Source organism: Leopardus geoffroyi, chromosome C1, assembly GCF_018350155.1.
Source record: "Leopardus geoffroyi isolate Oge1 chromosome C1, O.geoffroyi_Oge1_pat1.0, whole genome shotgun sequence".
Lineage (NCBI taxonomy): Eukaryota > Metazoa > Chordata > Mammalia > Carnivora > Felidae > Leopardus > Leopardus geoffroyi.
In genome coordinates, this window is record NC_059328.1 from 8372282 (window position 1) to 8386009 (window position 13728).

The 13728-nt window shown below is 55.4% G+C and overlaps 1 protein-coding gene across 4 annotated transcripts in view; it reads left to right on the plus strand.

Annotated features, from left to right (window-relative positions):
* Window positions 1-1866: 1866 nt before the first annotated feature.
* Window positions 1867-13728, plus strand: part of DISP3 (dispatched RND transporter family member 3) — a 57983-nt gene continuing 46121 nt past the window's right edge. For 2 of the 4 annotated variants that reach the window (XM_045475613.1, XM_045475616.1), the window contains exon 1: window positions 1868-2277. The gene's annotated coding sequence lies outside the window, so the exon portion shown is untranslated. Of the gene's footprint in view, window positions 2278-9556; window positions 9661-13728 lie in introns of those variants that run through there. The other 2 variants (XM_045475615.1, XM_045475614.1) reach the window with 2 other exon arrangements.

The following is a 13728-nucleotide window of genomic DNA, read 5'->3' on the forward strand; positions in this document are numbered from 1 at the left end:
CAAGGGCAGAGCAAGCCCACCCCTCACTAGAGATCATCTGGAGGCCCCCAGAGGCAGGGAGGGTGCGGGGGAGAGTGTGGCCAAGGTGGCCACAGCTGTGGCTAGCTAGGCTGCATGAAATCGGGGCCCCAAGCCACTAAAAATCTTCCCCAGGGGAGAGGGGACTGTGTCCCCACGATGGGCTGAGGGTGGTTCACACCATGGGGCGGGCACACAATGGCATTCCCTGCGGATCTGTCAGACTGAGAGGAACAGTGCAGGAGCTTCAGAGAACTTTGAGAAGGCTCCTGGAAGCAGCCATCCAACCAAACGAGAAGAGTAAGCCATTCCCCCAGCAAAGAAAACCCTTTGCTCTCAGCTGGGCTTGGGAACACATTTCGTGTCTCCCCCTGTTGCTCCCTTAAAAACCAATCTTTGCCCTCCCCATGCCCTCCTCCTGCCCTCTCCCATGGCTCCACATTTTCTGGCTTCTTTCTGGAATGTGGCAATAGAGACCGGGAGTGTGTGTGTGTAGGGGGGGGGGGGGGGTCCTGCGTCTGCTCTTTTCTGCTCCTATGTCAGATCTGGCCTCTGATCTTGGGGTAGCAACATACGCACTCCCCACTTCTCAGAAGATGCCTCCTGTCTCTCTCTCTTCCCTTATAGCTCAGAGTGGCACCCTTTGAGTCAGGAGCTGTCTCCAACCCAAAGTCTTCAAGGCCAGATGAAGCCACTGGGAGTCTTCTAACAGGCTTGGCCAGTCTGGCAATGGTTCCCTTGAGGATCCTGAGCACATGGGAAGTGAGTGCCGGGGCAGGGACACTGGCTCGGGCCATTTGCTTCTGCATAGATGAGCTCTCGAGGCATCTAGGGTCATAAATACCAATGTGTCCAGTTGGCAGCGAGCCAGTGGGTACAGTTTCCTGGGACTGCACACCAGAGAGACAGAGCAGGAACGGCAGGTGAGTGACAGGGTGCCACGCAGCGCCTTAAAGTTAGACATGCCCTCAACTCAGCTTTCCTCTTTTAAAGAGAAGGGCTGGAGAAACTGGGTTGAATACCTGCTGTGGGTGCGGGGCTTGGTGTTTCATTTTGGAACTCTCTGGTGTTCTCATCTCTCCTCTAAGCTGGGAGCTTGCTGCAGGAGGAGGTTCTGATTCCCCATCTCTGTCTTCCCTGCTCCTCCCAGCACACAGTCTGAGGATGCACGATAAACTCCCGGCTCACCCCTCACACAACAGTGGCAGTGGCCTCCCTTCTTTCTGGTTTTTGTAAGTAAAACCTCTCCATCCTGCATCTGGGGTCCTACAGCTCCCTGGCTTTTGAGGCATCCGCCTCCTCTCTCCCCTTGTGACAGCAGTGCCAATGCCCTCTGAGTCCCGATGAAGAGAAAGGGGTCAGGCACCGGTCTCTGTTCCCCAGCCCCTTCTCCTTGTGGCCTTTCGGGCAGGGGTGTCAGGCAGACCATGTGCTAAAGCTGGAGGGATGCCGGGTCCCAGGGGCTGGCGTGGCTCTGGGCTCTGGTGCCAGAGAGGTGAATGGAGAAGGAGGGAAGAAGGGACGGCGCCAGGAGCCCGAGTTTGGCAGCTCCCTCCGGAGGAGACCCGGGGACGCCCTAGAGTGTCCAGGCGGCTGGTGATCTGCCAAAGCTGCGAGGACTGGGAGAGGAGCGAAGACGAGGGAAGAGACCTGGGAACCTACGAAACTTGGGGGCGGGGCAGGAGGCACAGCCTGGGCCGTTTGCAGAGGCGTGGACCCACCCCCAGGGGTCGCTGCGCCACCCGCAGCCCCGCCCGCTGGCAATGGGAGCCCGCTTGTACCACCGCGCGGCTCCCGCAGGGGGAGCGGCGGCCACGGCGGCGCCTGGCGGCGGGCTCCAGGGACAGCAGTGCGCGGCGGAGCGCAGGCCCTTGCCGGCCACTGACGCAAAGCCAGGCGGCGTGGAGGCCTGAGGCGCCAGTGGCTAGGAGGCGGCGCGGCTCTAGAGCCTGCGCCCGACACCCCCATACCCCGTGGTAGGAGCCGGGACCCAAACAAAGGCGGGCGGCGAATAAAAGGCGGCGGCGGCGCCGAGCGCTCGGGTTGCGCGCTGGGGACCAGTCTCAGCACTAGGCTGTGCGCGGTCTGCGCTCTCTGGAGCGGAGCGGGGAACTCGGGCCTCCTGCAGCTACGAAGAGCATCTCCCTGCGACTTCCGCGAGGGGACAAGTCCTCACGGCGGGGTGGCCGCAGCCCCCGGCCCCTCCGGTGCGCCTCCTTCCCGCGCCGCGGCTCAGCCAGCCCAGCTTGGCCAGCCGAGGTGAGTGCGACTGCCCCTGGGCGCCATCCGGGTCGGGGCTGGGGGGATGCCTCGCTCGGAGGAAGGGACAAGCCCTCCGCGCCGCTCCCACCCCGGCCTGCGCGGGGCTGTGTGTGAAGTTCTCTCGCTCTCCAACCAGCCCTGGGTGCAGGCCTTGGCGCCCCCCCCCCACCCCGCCCCCGCCGGGAAAGCCAGCCGGTAGTGGGCAGAGCCCGGAGCTGGCCCCCCGTGGCCGGGCTCCAGCTCCGCACCAACTCCTCACGGGGCCGGAGCAGCTTCGTTCTGCACGGGCCAGTTTGAGGTCCACAACGGGCGAGGCTTCCGATCTCCCGGGAGGCTTCACACTCCGGCCCCCTGCTCGTCCTCGCGGGTGGATGACTGATTCCGTAAAAGTTGAGTCAGTCTGAAGCCGCCCCGGATCCGGCTCTCGGCCTGGCTAGAGTGGGAGGGAGGAAAAGGTGACTGACCTCCTCTCCATCCACTCCCTACCTTAGCGCACTCATGCTTTCACCCAGACGTTTCCCGAGTCCTGGAAAGCAATGAACCTGGCTGCAGGTCCAGCCGGGCGCGCGGGAGCTCTGGGGCAGACCGGGCAGGCGGTGGAAGCCGAGCGCGATAGGGGAGCCCCGTGCCCTGCCGAGAACGCGAGTGAAGGTGGAGGTGCGGTGGGCAGCGGGGCCGTAGCGGCGCGGAGGGTTGGGGTAAGATTCCTGGTGCGATTGGCGCGGAGTCCCCCGAGCCAACCCCGCCGCTGGCAGAACTTTTCCCAACTCCCCCGGGGGTAGGGGGGGGGGACCCGCAGGTGGACTAAGAAGGCGCCTCCAAGAAAGACTTGGAGGCTTCCTTTCCTCGGTTCCTGTCTGCTACACAGCCGGCGCCAGATTCCCGCGGTCCCCCTGAGGCTGGGCGCAGGTCCCCTCCCATCCAAGCCCCGGGTCAGCACCGCGGACAGCGCCGCGAGGCGGCCTCCGAGACCCACAACCCCCGCGCAAGCTCACGGACCCACAGTCCATGCGCACACCCACGCAAATCTACAGACCACAAACAATCCCCACACAGATTCATAGTCCACTCACGCAAACATACATCCATTCACAGCCCACACACAGAGGGAAGATCCACTCGCACGTGGACACACTCAGGTCTCCCCACAAGCACGAGCATCCAGGCGGGCATCTTCACTCCGGATCCTGCTGTTCCCCGACATCTTAGTAAGCCCCAGACTCCGGAGCTCGCCCCTGGGTGCTCACAGGGGTGCCCAGCAATTCACAGAGCTGCTTGGGCTCCCCGTGCACACACACACTTCCGGGTGGGGTGGGGGGTGGGGTAGAGGAGCAGCTACCCCCTTTGCCCCCCGCCCCCCCCCCCCCAATGCAGACCTGAGCAGAAAACCCGGCATCTGCCAAATGGAAGGAAGAGGCTGTGGCCCAGTGGAATCTGGGCAGAAGCCTGGCCTTAACAGAATCTTGGTTTTAGCCTCAGAATCCATTTTGCTTTGCTCACCGCCCCCGTGCCTGCTCCCCTTCCTCAAACGTACTCCAGACAAATCTCCTACAACCAGGGTACACACCCCTCTTTCTGCATCATTTTCTGCTTGCACTTTCTCTTTGTTTCCCCGCTCTGTTCTCCTCTCCCATGTGTATCTCCCCCCCCCCTTTTTTTTGTCTTTCTCACCAGTTCCTCCTTCCCAGCTGCCTTCACTCTCTCCCCAACTTTCCTTCAGCCTGGATCTGATCCAGTCACTCTTTGCTCCCATATGGACACAGATGACCCTTAGGAGGAGCTGACTCCATTCTCTGGGCAGACTCCATGCCTCCACTCCCCTCCCTTTGAAAGTCTGACAGCACCCCTCTCCCTGCCCATGGCCTCAGCCGCTTCCAGCCCCTCCCTGGGAATGTTTCTAGGACTGGATGCCCCAGAGCCTCCGCAGTGTCTCCAACAGGCTGGGATTCCTCTGTTGTGGAATCACAGCAAGCCCTCACTCCATGGGGATTTTGAGGCATCCAGTACCCATGTTCTGGCTTGCCCTTTGATACCTCTTCTGCTATTGCCCTTAAACTCCAGAAACTCTGTTGGAAGAGGAAGCATCCCAGTGTGATGTGGTAGAAGAATCACTGGAGTGGAAGTGGGGAGACCTGGGTTCTAGTCTCAGCTTGGCCACAGTCTCCCAGTGTGTTCTTGGGCAAGTTACTTCCCTTCCTTGAGCCTCAGGCTTCCCATCGGTGCAGGGCTGGCTGAAGGGACCCTCAAGAGTCCCTGTTTGGTCCTAGTGATGTGGAACATCGACTCACTCTTGAGTGTGGGTGGGATTGAAAACACGGTTCTAACCTCAGGGGTTATGGTACCTTCCCCCCTGCCCAAAGCACCCACCACTGGTGAATTCTTTCTGTCCCCTGAGCAGTGGATGTTAAGATGATTTCCTTTATAGGGCTAGAGATGTCAAGTAACTTTCTTGAGGTCACATTGCTGAAGTGCAATCGCCATTGGGGCAGACATTGATTCTCCTGTCAGTATTTCTTCTACATGAACCACTGATTCTGCTGGCGGATGCTTAGTGGATGAATGAATGAATGAATGAATGAATGAATGAATGAATGAGTAGAAATGGAGGAACTTAAGCCTGGACCTCCTGCCCCTCAGAGCCTTGGAATCATGGTTTAGGCTCTTTTGTCTGACAGTTTAAGCATTTAAACAACTCTCTGGTCTCTTCATCATCCCTTCCACTCACCTGGTCATCCAAAGGCAGATGGAGTTGTCTGAGTGAAGGTCCTTCCTCCTTGAGTTAAGGTCAATTCTGGGCTGCTTGTAAATGACCACAGAGAGGGGACTAGCTGAGAGCAGCTTTAGAGGGCTGCCTGGTGGGTAGGGTCTTGGCAATCAGCCCCAAATCCCTAAGACTTGACCAAGTCGGATGTCCGTGGGCAGCTGGCCAAGACCTGAGACCAGGAGGCAAGACAGTCACTGCTGCCATTTGACTGAGTGGCCACTTCTTACAGCCCCATGAGCTGAGTACTGCAAAATCACCTTTACAGATGAGCACAGTGAGATGCTGAAAGATGAGGTGGTTTCCCTAAGGGCAGTCTTCCAGCCCACTGTCAGTCATAAAAATAGGAACTCAAAAATGGTGGTGGTGGTGGTGACAGCAGTTGATAGTAACATTACTGGTGTTGATAATGACGGCCGTGTTATTATGATTTTGGAAGCTCAATGATTAGTCTCTTTGGGCTTATTCCCCCTCTTTGAAATTGTTTCCTCACCTGTACCTCTTCTACTCCGCCCCCCACCCAAATATGGGGAAACCCAGGGCTGGGCCAGGAGGCAGGAGTGTCTGATTGTCAATGGACCCTAGCTGAGAGAAAGATTGTCATTTTAAATCCTCCTTCCCCACCAGAGCATGTCTCCTGCCAGAGGAGCCGGAGCGGTGTCAAAGTCTGTCAAAACACCCTTCCAAGCTGGGTTCCAAATGCAAAGCCCAGGGAAAATAAATAAAGAGGGCAGTGTCGGCCCGAAATAGAAACACGCACCAACTCACAAATATGCATGTTTTCTGAAAGTCGCATTTCACGGGCAGACAGTGCGGCTCACACTCCAGCTGCTCGACAAAAGCCAGAGGCACGGGTGCTGCCGGGATAGCCCAGAGAAGGTGGCCGAGCCTCCCCTGGTGAGTGAGCTCCCTGCCTGGCCACGGAGAGACCAGACGGCCGCTTCTGCTCCTTCCAGCTGGAAGGCACACGGGTGGGAGGGCTGCAATTAATGTGTGTCTGTAGGCTCATCAGAGCTCTTTGGAAATGGGCATCATTCAAGGCTAATGGCCTCAGTCCTCTGCCTTACAAACAGAGCAGCAGGCTGAGAATAACAATGCTGATAATGAGGCTGCCGTTTGCTGATTACCTACTAAGCATGTATAGATACTATTTCACTTAACCTTGTAAGCATCTCTCGTGGAGTACGGATCATTATTCCCATTTAATATATGGGAAAATCAAGGTTCAGAGAAGTGAAGAAGCTTTCCTAAAGCTGTACACCTAAAAGAGGCCACACTGGGGTCAGATTTTAATCAAATAAAGCAAAAGACCCTACTTTGGCCAGGATTCTGCATTGTTTCTGGTATTCATTCATTCATTCATTCATTCATTCACTGAATGAATGGTTTTTGTCAAGAAACCATTTACAAGATGGTTTTGAAAAGAATGTAAATTCCTCTGCTGGCCCCACCAAGGGTTAAAGGTGCAGGGCTGTCCCCTGAATTTAGCTCTGGCCCTGTCTCAGGGAGAATGGGTTTCCAGGGCTGGGACTGGGGGCTTTGTCTTTGCATCTTGGATTGTCACCAACCATGGGAGCTCAAACCTGTCTGCCTGTGGAGGGGCTCAGGCAGGAGCCCCCGGTGAGGCTTGGACTAGGAAAACGGTTGACCTCTGTGACATGCCAGGGCTACCAATGGGGAGGTTACTTCAGAGGGGGTAGGTTACCCAGCATCACGCAGCACATTGGTGGTAAGGCCCAAATGCCAGGGAGCCAGGCTGGCCGCCTTGAGTATGGGAAGCATCCAACTGGCCTTAGAGAAGGATCTGAGCCGATACAGGCGGTAAAGATAATACTTCTCTTCCAAGTGCAGGGGTGAAATGCAGTTGGCTTTCACTGAATTTCACACCAAGTCCTCTCCCCCACACCCTGCACCCCCAGCTCAAACCTGACCCTGCCGACCTGGCCAGGTCCCCACCTATGCATCATCATGAACGACAACAGTAGCAAATACAGAACACTGACCATGTGCCAGGTGCTGTGCTAATGTTTGAAGAGGCTGAAACCTCCTCTACAAGAAAAAGCCTTCTCCTTACTCCTGCAATCCCACAAGTGTCTGCCTGGGCAGACCCATTGTGCACCAGGCACTGGGTGCAGAAGTGGAAAAGCCTGTCTCTGTCCTTGGAGGGCTCACCAGAGTCTCCCATCCTCGCCTGGCGTCTCCTCCCTGGAGCAGAGGTGATGGGTGAAAGTGATGGCTCCTCTAGGTCCCCCACTAGAAGCAGAAGAGGAACCCAGGTGTCTGTCCTTTGGGGCTCAGAAGAGGACATGATCCAAACAAGCAGTCATTCCAGGGTCAGGAGGAAAGTTTCCCACCGGTGGTGCCCACAGCACACCTGGGTGCTCTTCCTAGCATGATGTCTTGGTGGAAGATGGGATGTAGGGAAAGCTTGGCCCCGCCCAACCATCTGCCCGAGGCATCCGACACACATACTGGCACCTGGACGACATGTCCTTTGCCAAACCTTGTTACTAGAGGACACATGACTGCCGGCTGGAAGCTATTCCTATCATGGAGCAGAATGTGGAGATCTCCTTGTCTCTGGGGAAGGTGGCTTAAATGGGGCTGAGCTGGGCAAAGCGTTTGGCAAACTGGCGGTCCTTGGATGTTTGGGGGGAGAAGTATGTGTCCGTCCCTCCCATACTGGCCTTTGCACTGTCCTGGGGGTGGTTTCTTGTGTTCTTAGCTGGGAGAGTTCTGGAGAATGACCCGTCTGATGATGATGATGATGATGATGATGATGAAGAATCTTTTTTTAAAAAATTTGGTTAGTTCAATATTTATTTATTTTTGAGAGAGACAGAGAGAGAGACAGAGAGACAGAGCATGAGCAGGGGAGGGGCAGAGAGAGAGGGAGACACAGAATCTGAAGCAGGTTCCAGGCTCTGAGCTGTCAGCACAGAGCACAACACGGGGCTCGAAATCACAAACCATGAGATCACGACTTAGCCAAAGTCAGACATTCAACTGACTGAGCCACCCAGGAGCCCCGATGACAGTGATTCTAATAATGGCCAACATATTTGGAATGTTTACTGCTTGCCAGGCACTGGGCTTAGAGCTTAATGGGTGTTATAATTTCATCCTCATACCTGCCCTATGAAGGCATTACTATTATTTAAAAAAATTTTTTTTTCAACGTTTATTTATTTTTGGGACAGAGAGAGACAGAGCATGAACGGGGGATATTTTTTTAAAGGATTTTCTTTTTTTTTTTTTTTTAGCTTCTTTATTTATTTCGAGAGAGAGAGCGCCAGGGAGGGGCAGAGAGAGAGATAGAATCCCAAACAGGCTTCGTGCTGTCAGCATAGGGCTCGAACCCACGAACTGTCAGATCATGACCAGAGACAAAATCAAGAGTCAGACGATTAACCGACTGAGCCCCCCGGGCACCCCAAAGCATTACTATTATTATTTCATTTTAAGGATGAGAAATGTGAGGCACAGAGAGACAAAGCAAGTTGCTGGTGAGTGATGGCGCTTGAGACACAGGCAAGCTGGGCTCAGCACAGACCCCAGATGATGATCGAGGCCCTTCTTTGGCCTTTATCTTGATGTGGGTCTCTAAAGATTGTAGCCAAAATACTTTTCGGATCCTTCAGTAATCTGAGTAACTTGTACGTATGGACTAGGGCCGTGTCCCGGTTGACAGGGTGACATGGGTTGACCACTTGCTTCTTGACTGCCAAACAGCCAAGCGGGCCATGTTTCAGATGTCCATATGCATGCCACATCTGGCAGACTGGCGGGACTTGCCTGCCTTTCTTCCAGATGTTTCCCCTTTTCATGCCATGTAGACACAGCTGGGACTCAAATCCCTCTGGACATGACTGCATGTATGAGATCCCTGGGTGAAAAGTATTTGCTGGTTTTAAAGCATCATCTTGTGGCTTCACAAAGGCAGAATGTTGGTTTTGGTTCCTCTCTGCCATCCAGGCCTGAGACACATTAGGCTAAGCTAGAGAGAAGTCAGGCTTTGGAAAAGTGTCAGCGGCCAGAGGAGAAGACCCCTCCTTCCCTTCTTCAACTGAAGAAGCTGGGGAGAAGCTGACTGGTGAAGAACACTGCAGGCTAGTAACATCTGCACGTTCCTTGCAAGGGCTCCTGACTTTCTGACCCTGTTTTCCAGAGGCTTTGAGCAGATGGTTCCAGAGTAACAGAGCCAGGAATTTGTGATGAGCAGGGACATGTCAGCCAAGAGGTGCTCTTGGGCATTAATGACCATGAGAATAGATCCGGGGTGGGAAGGTTCATAGAGTCTTCTGGAGAAAAGGAGTTGAAGATAAAGGTAATTTAACAGAAAGTCTTTAGTTTAGTTTTAATTTACTGTTTCGACCATTTTTTAAAAGGTTTATTTATTTATTTTTTAGAAAGAGAGAGCAGGAGAGGAAGAGAGAGAGAGAGAGAGAGAGAGAGAATCCCAAGTAGGATCTGCACTGTCATTGCAGAGCCTGATGTGGGGCTTGAACTCATGAACCGTGAGATCATAACTTGAGCGGAAACCAAGAGAGTCGGACATTTAACCAACTGAGCCGCCCAGGTGCCCTGGAAACTCTTTATTTTACAGCAAGCACCATCAGGTGAATGAATTAAGACAATGAATGAATGAATGAATGGGTAAATGTAGAATTGGTAAGTGGGGCTGGCAGACTTTCACAGCCAGGACCTTGATCTGGCAGAGCCTGACCCCAAGTACTGACAAAGGGAAGGGACCTGTTCTTGTCCCCTGGAACACCCTTCAGCACAGGATCAGGGAGAGATAGTCTGAGTCCTTGAACCTTGGCGCCTCACTGTGTGCCCCACCCCCATCCCATTCTGCAGGACCCTCCGGTCACAGGTGTCCTCTGGCTCCTGGCTGTGGCAGGGATTGAAACCCAGAGGCTGCACAGCTGATGTGCACTTGTCACACTTCTGTCTCCTGGCCTTTTGGGGTCTCCGAATGACAGAACTGGAAGGTATCTAAAATCTCATTGCGACCAGCCCTCCCATTTGACAAAGGGCAAACTGAGACCAAGGAAGGAAGACTAGCCTGAGATCACAAGCAAGGAGGAGACAGAGCCCCGTTACTGTGGAAGGATTTGGGGTGGGGATTCCCACTGACTTAGGGTGATACTGCACCACTGAGCAGGGGTGGTGTGGGGCGGAAAGGGACTGGGATTCTTGAGTCCAGGTAACTTCACTGGGGTCTCTTGTGGTCCCCGCAGCTGGGAGCCACAGCCAGTTGCTGGGGCCCAGAATCTCCTGGGAAAGGCAGCGGAGTTGAGGAAGGATGCTTAGAGATCTGCTCTTTATCCCGGGGCCCTCTGCTCTGCCTGCTCAGGGTGGACCCTTAATTCCTGTCTCTGTAGACAGCTGCACCATCACGGGGTGTGGGGTGAGGTCGAGAGCCCGTGTCAGACTCCCCACCCTGTCGGGGGCCTCTGTGCCACTCCCCACTATAGGCACCCGAATTGTCATCATCAGTGTAGCCAGGAAGCCCTTCCCTGGAGCCACTGACTGGTGTGGGCACTGAAGGTGCATTTCTACCTAGACACTCAAGTCGATGAACTCACTTGCTAGTCCCAGATGCTCCTCTCCTCCCTTCCCTGGGGCCTGAGCTGTGCCTAGGCTGTGGCCAGGATGACTCTTTGGGGGGCGGGGGGTGCGGACCCTGAGAAAGACTGAGGGAGATGGAGAAGGCGCTCACCTGTGTGCACACCAGCAGGGATCAGGAGGACTGATTCCAGAACTCGGAGAGTTTCAAACATGTAAGGCTCAAATAAAGTCCAATATAGTGAGGAGAGTGCCGAGCTTATCAGAAATCCGGTTCAAAGAAATCCCTTTACTTCTTTTAGCCTCAGTTCTTGTTTGCAAATTGGAAATAAGTCCTAGGACTTGAAACCCCACGTGAAAATGATCTACAAGCTATAAGATGCTGCGTAGACGCATCCCCCAGGATGTGAGGGGCAGGAGCAGGGCTGGCTCTGTCTTGGGGACGCAGGGTCTGAGCAGCGTCCAGCATCTCCTTCCTGTGCTTTCGGCCGGTGCTGGCCTCCTTGGCCCTCCGCAAGCGTCAGCAGCAGGGGCTGGGGAAGCTCGGAGTGCTCAGAGGGGACATTTACCCTAAGGGCTCTCCCTGTTTTTTTCCTGGCAGTCAGGCTGGGGTACAGCCTCCCTGGAGCTCCATCCCAAGCCAGTCGTGGTAGCCTCTCTGTGGTCTGAGCACTTCGTATTATGTGCTTTTTATCTTTTGTGTTCCAATTTACCTCCATGCTTGTCTTTCGTGGTGTGGGGCTGAGAAGGGTCTTGCAATGTCCTTGGGCCCACAGATGTGGTCTGGGGGCTCTGGGGGGGGGGTGGGGATACAGTTTCCAAAGCCTCCCCCAGAGCTGATTACTGACAGGTGGCCAGCCACCTGCTGTGTCCCAGCAAAGCTGATGGCACCTAGGACGTACTGCTTGGCTGGTGTCAGAGCAGGACCCTCCCAGCATTTCCCCCTCCCCCAGTCATACAACAGCTTCTGGATGGGGTGAAGGGCAGCCCTCTGCCTTTCCTTTGTGTCCCCCTCTTGGGCAGAGGCCGAGAACACAAAGGGCGAGGGTGTGAGAGCGTCTCTCCCCAGGTGGGGGACCGCCATCCAGAGGTATTAAGTGACTTGTTCTGAGTCACACAGCAGGCCAGTGCCGAGGCCCAGAGGGCTGCTTCTTCTGCCCTAGATACACATCCCCCCGCTTCTGCCTCGTTCCTTGTCCCTGAGCTTGGAGCTGCAGGGAGAGCTGGCTGGAGCCAGAGATGATAGGGGAATCGTTTTACATATTTGTTAATCAGGTCTCGGAGACAGAGAAGGACCCCAAGCTCATCATCCACGAAGGAATCCAATTTGGCTTTTATGGCCATGGTTATTGGTCGTGTTTTGTGGGAATCTTTTTATTTTTTATTAACCTAGCGGTCTGGGGCTGGGGAGCTGATTGGCTACTGGGCCCTGTGGGCACTGAAGTCCAGACAGCAGCCAGGACTTGGGACCAGGGAGTGGGGAAGAGGTGGTGGGAGGCAGACAGGTTGGCCAGAGCATGTAGTGAGGGTTTTCAGGAACCTTCTGACCCTTCAAGCAAGGGATGCCTGGGGGCCTGGCTGTATTTTACGGCCTCTGTAAGTGTTGCTGGTTTTATTAAGCTTTCATTGCCTCTTCTTCAGAGATGCCAAGGTCGCCTGGAGGGCTCCAGGAGTCCGGACTGATGGGTCTGGGCTATGAGGTCTGAGTTCCTAGGCGGCAAGAGGTGTGGGGGAGGGGCAAGAGGTGTAGAGTGGGGCAGTCTGGGTGGAATCCCTCTTAGCAGTAGAGCACAGAGGCTAAAATGATGGGCTCTGACATTGGGCCTGCAGAGGCCCGCATCCCCGCCCCACCCCTGCACACTGCCTCATAGAGCTGAGGCTGGACCAGAGAGGACATAAGTAAAGTGCCCAGTGCTGGGCACACGGCAGTGCCTGGTGGATGCGAAGCTCCCTGCCCAGGCCCCTCCCACAGCTTCTGCCAGAGAGTAAGCCCTTGGCCTGCTGTTTTCTTTCACTGCTGGTTGAAGAGCTGGTTGGCAGATCTGGGCGGCCTGTGTCCCTCTCTCTGGACATAAAGTCCTGTTCCTGGCCCAGATGCCGTCATCTCTTCCCTCCTCACAGCTGGAGGAAGAGGCGCTTAGAGGAGTGAGCCCTGAGTCCATCCACAGGGCCCCCCAGGGGTGTGGTGAGCCTGCAGAGAGGCAGGCATGAGCCGCAGGAAAGGGAGTGCCAAAGGCTAGACCACCTGCCGGAAGAAACCACGGGGAGCTGGGGAAGGTGACCAGGACAGCAGAGTCTTTCAAGGAATACTCCCGGGCCACCTGCAACAGAATCACCCGGGGAGGTGGTGTCACTAGATTCCTGGGCCTTGCCCCCCCCCCCCCCCCGAGAGTCTGAATGACTGGATCTGGTGTCTGGCCCAGAAGTTTGCACTTGAACAAGCGCACCTGGTGAATGACCCATGTTAACATCTGAGGGCCAAGGTCGTAGAGAATGAAAGAGGCAGCTCCGGCCAACGTACAGCCCTGAACGCACAGCCCTGACAGGAGCCGGGGCCGGATTTAGGGTTCTTCCCATCTCTGAAGCTCATACTGATCGCACCAGCAGCTGTGTGACTCAGTAAGCAGGTGTCACCATCGCCATTTCACAGATGGGGAAACCGAAACCCCAGGCGCCCAGCCAGCGGCAGAGCCAGGGTCTGACTCCAGGTGTATCTGACTGCAAAATCCATGCTTAGCTCCCCACTGCCCCCCACCAAAATCAGGCCCTGATGCTCTTGGTACCTCAGATCCTTCTTAGCATTGGGGGGAGGCCAGTTCTGTTCCCCTGAGCCCACTAGAGAGAACACACAGAACGGCGGAAGGTGGCAATGCTCTGGTGACCATTAATACTGGATTCCTCTGGTGCTGGCTGGGACATTCCCCGGGTGATATATTGACCAGAGCAAAGCTTGTTTGCCTGATATATATTGAGCTGTTGGGCTTGCGAGTCAGTGCCCAGTTTCCTCACCAGCTGTCAACCCCGGGAGGCCGGCTGTCCTTCATGTACTCTGTCTCCGCAGCCGGCCCCGGTCTGGGGAACACGGGGCCTGGACAGGCTCACTGCAGAGCCCCTGC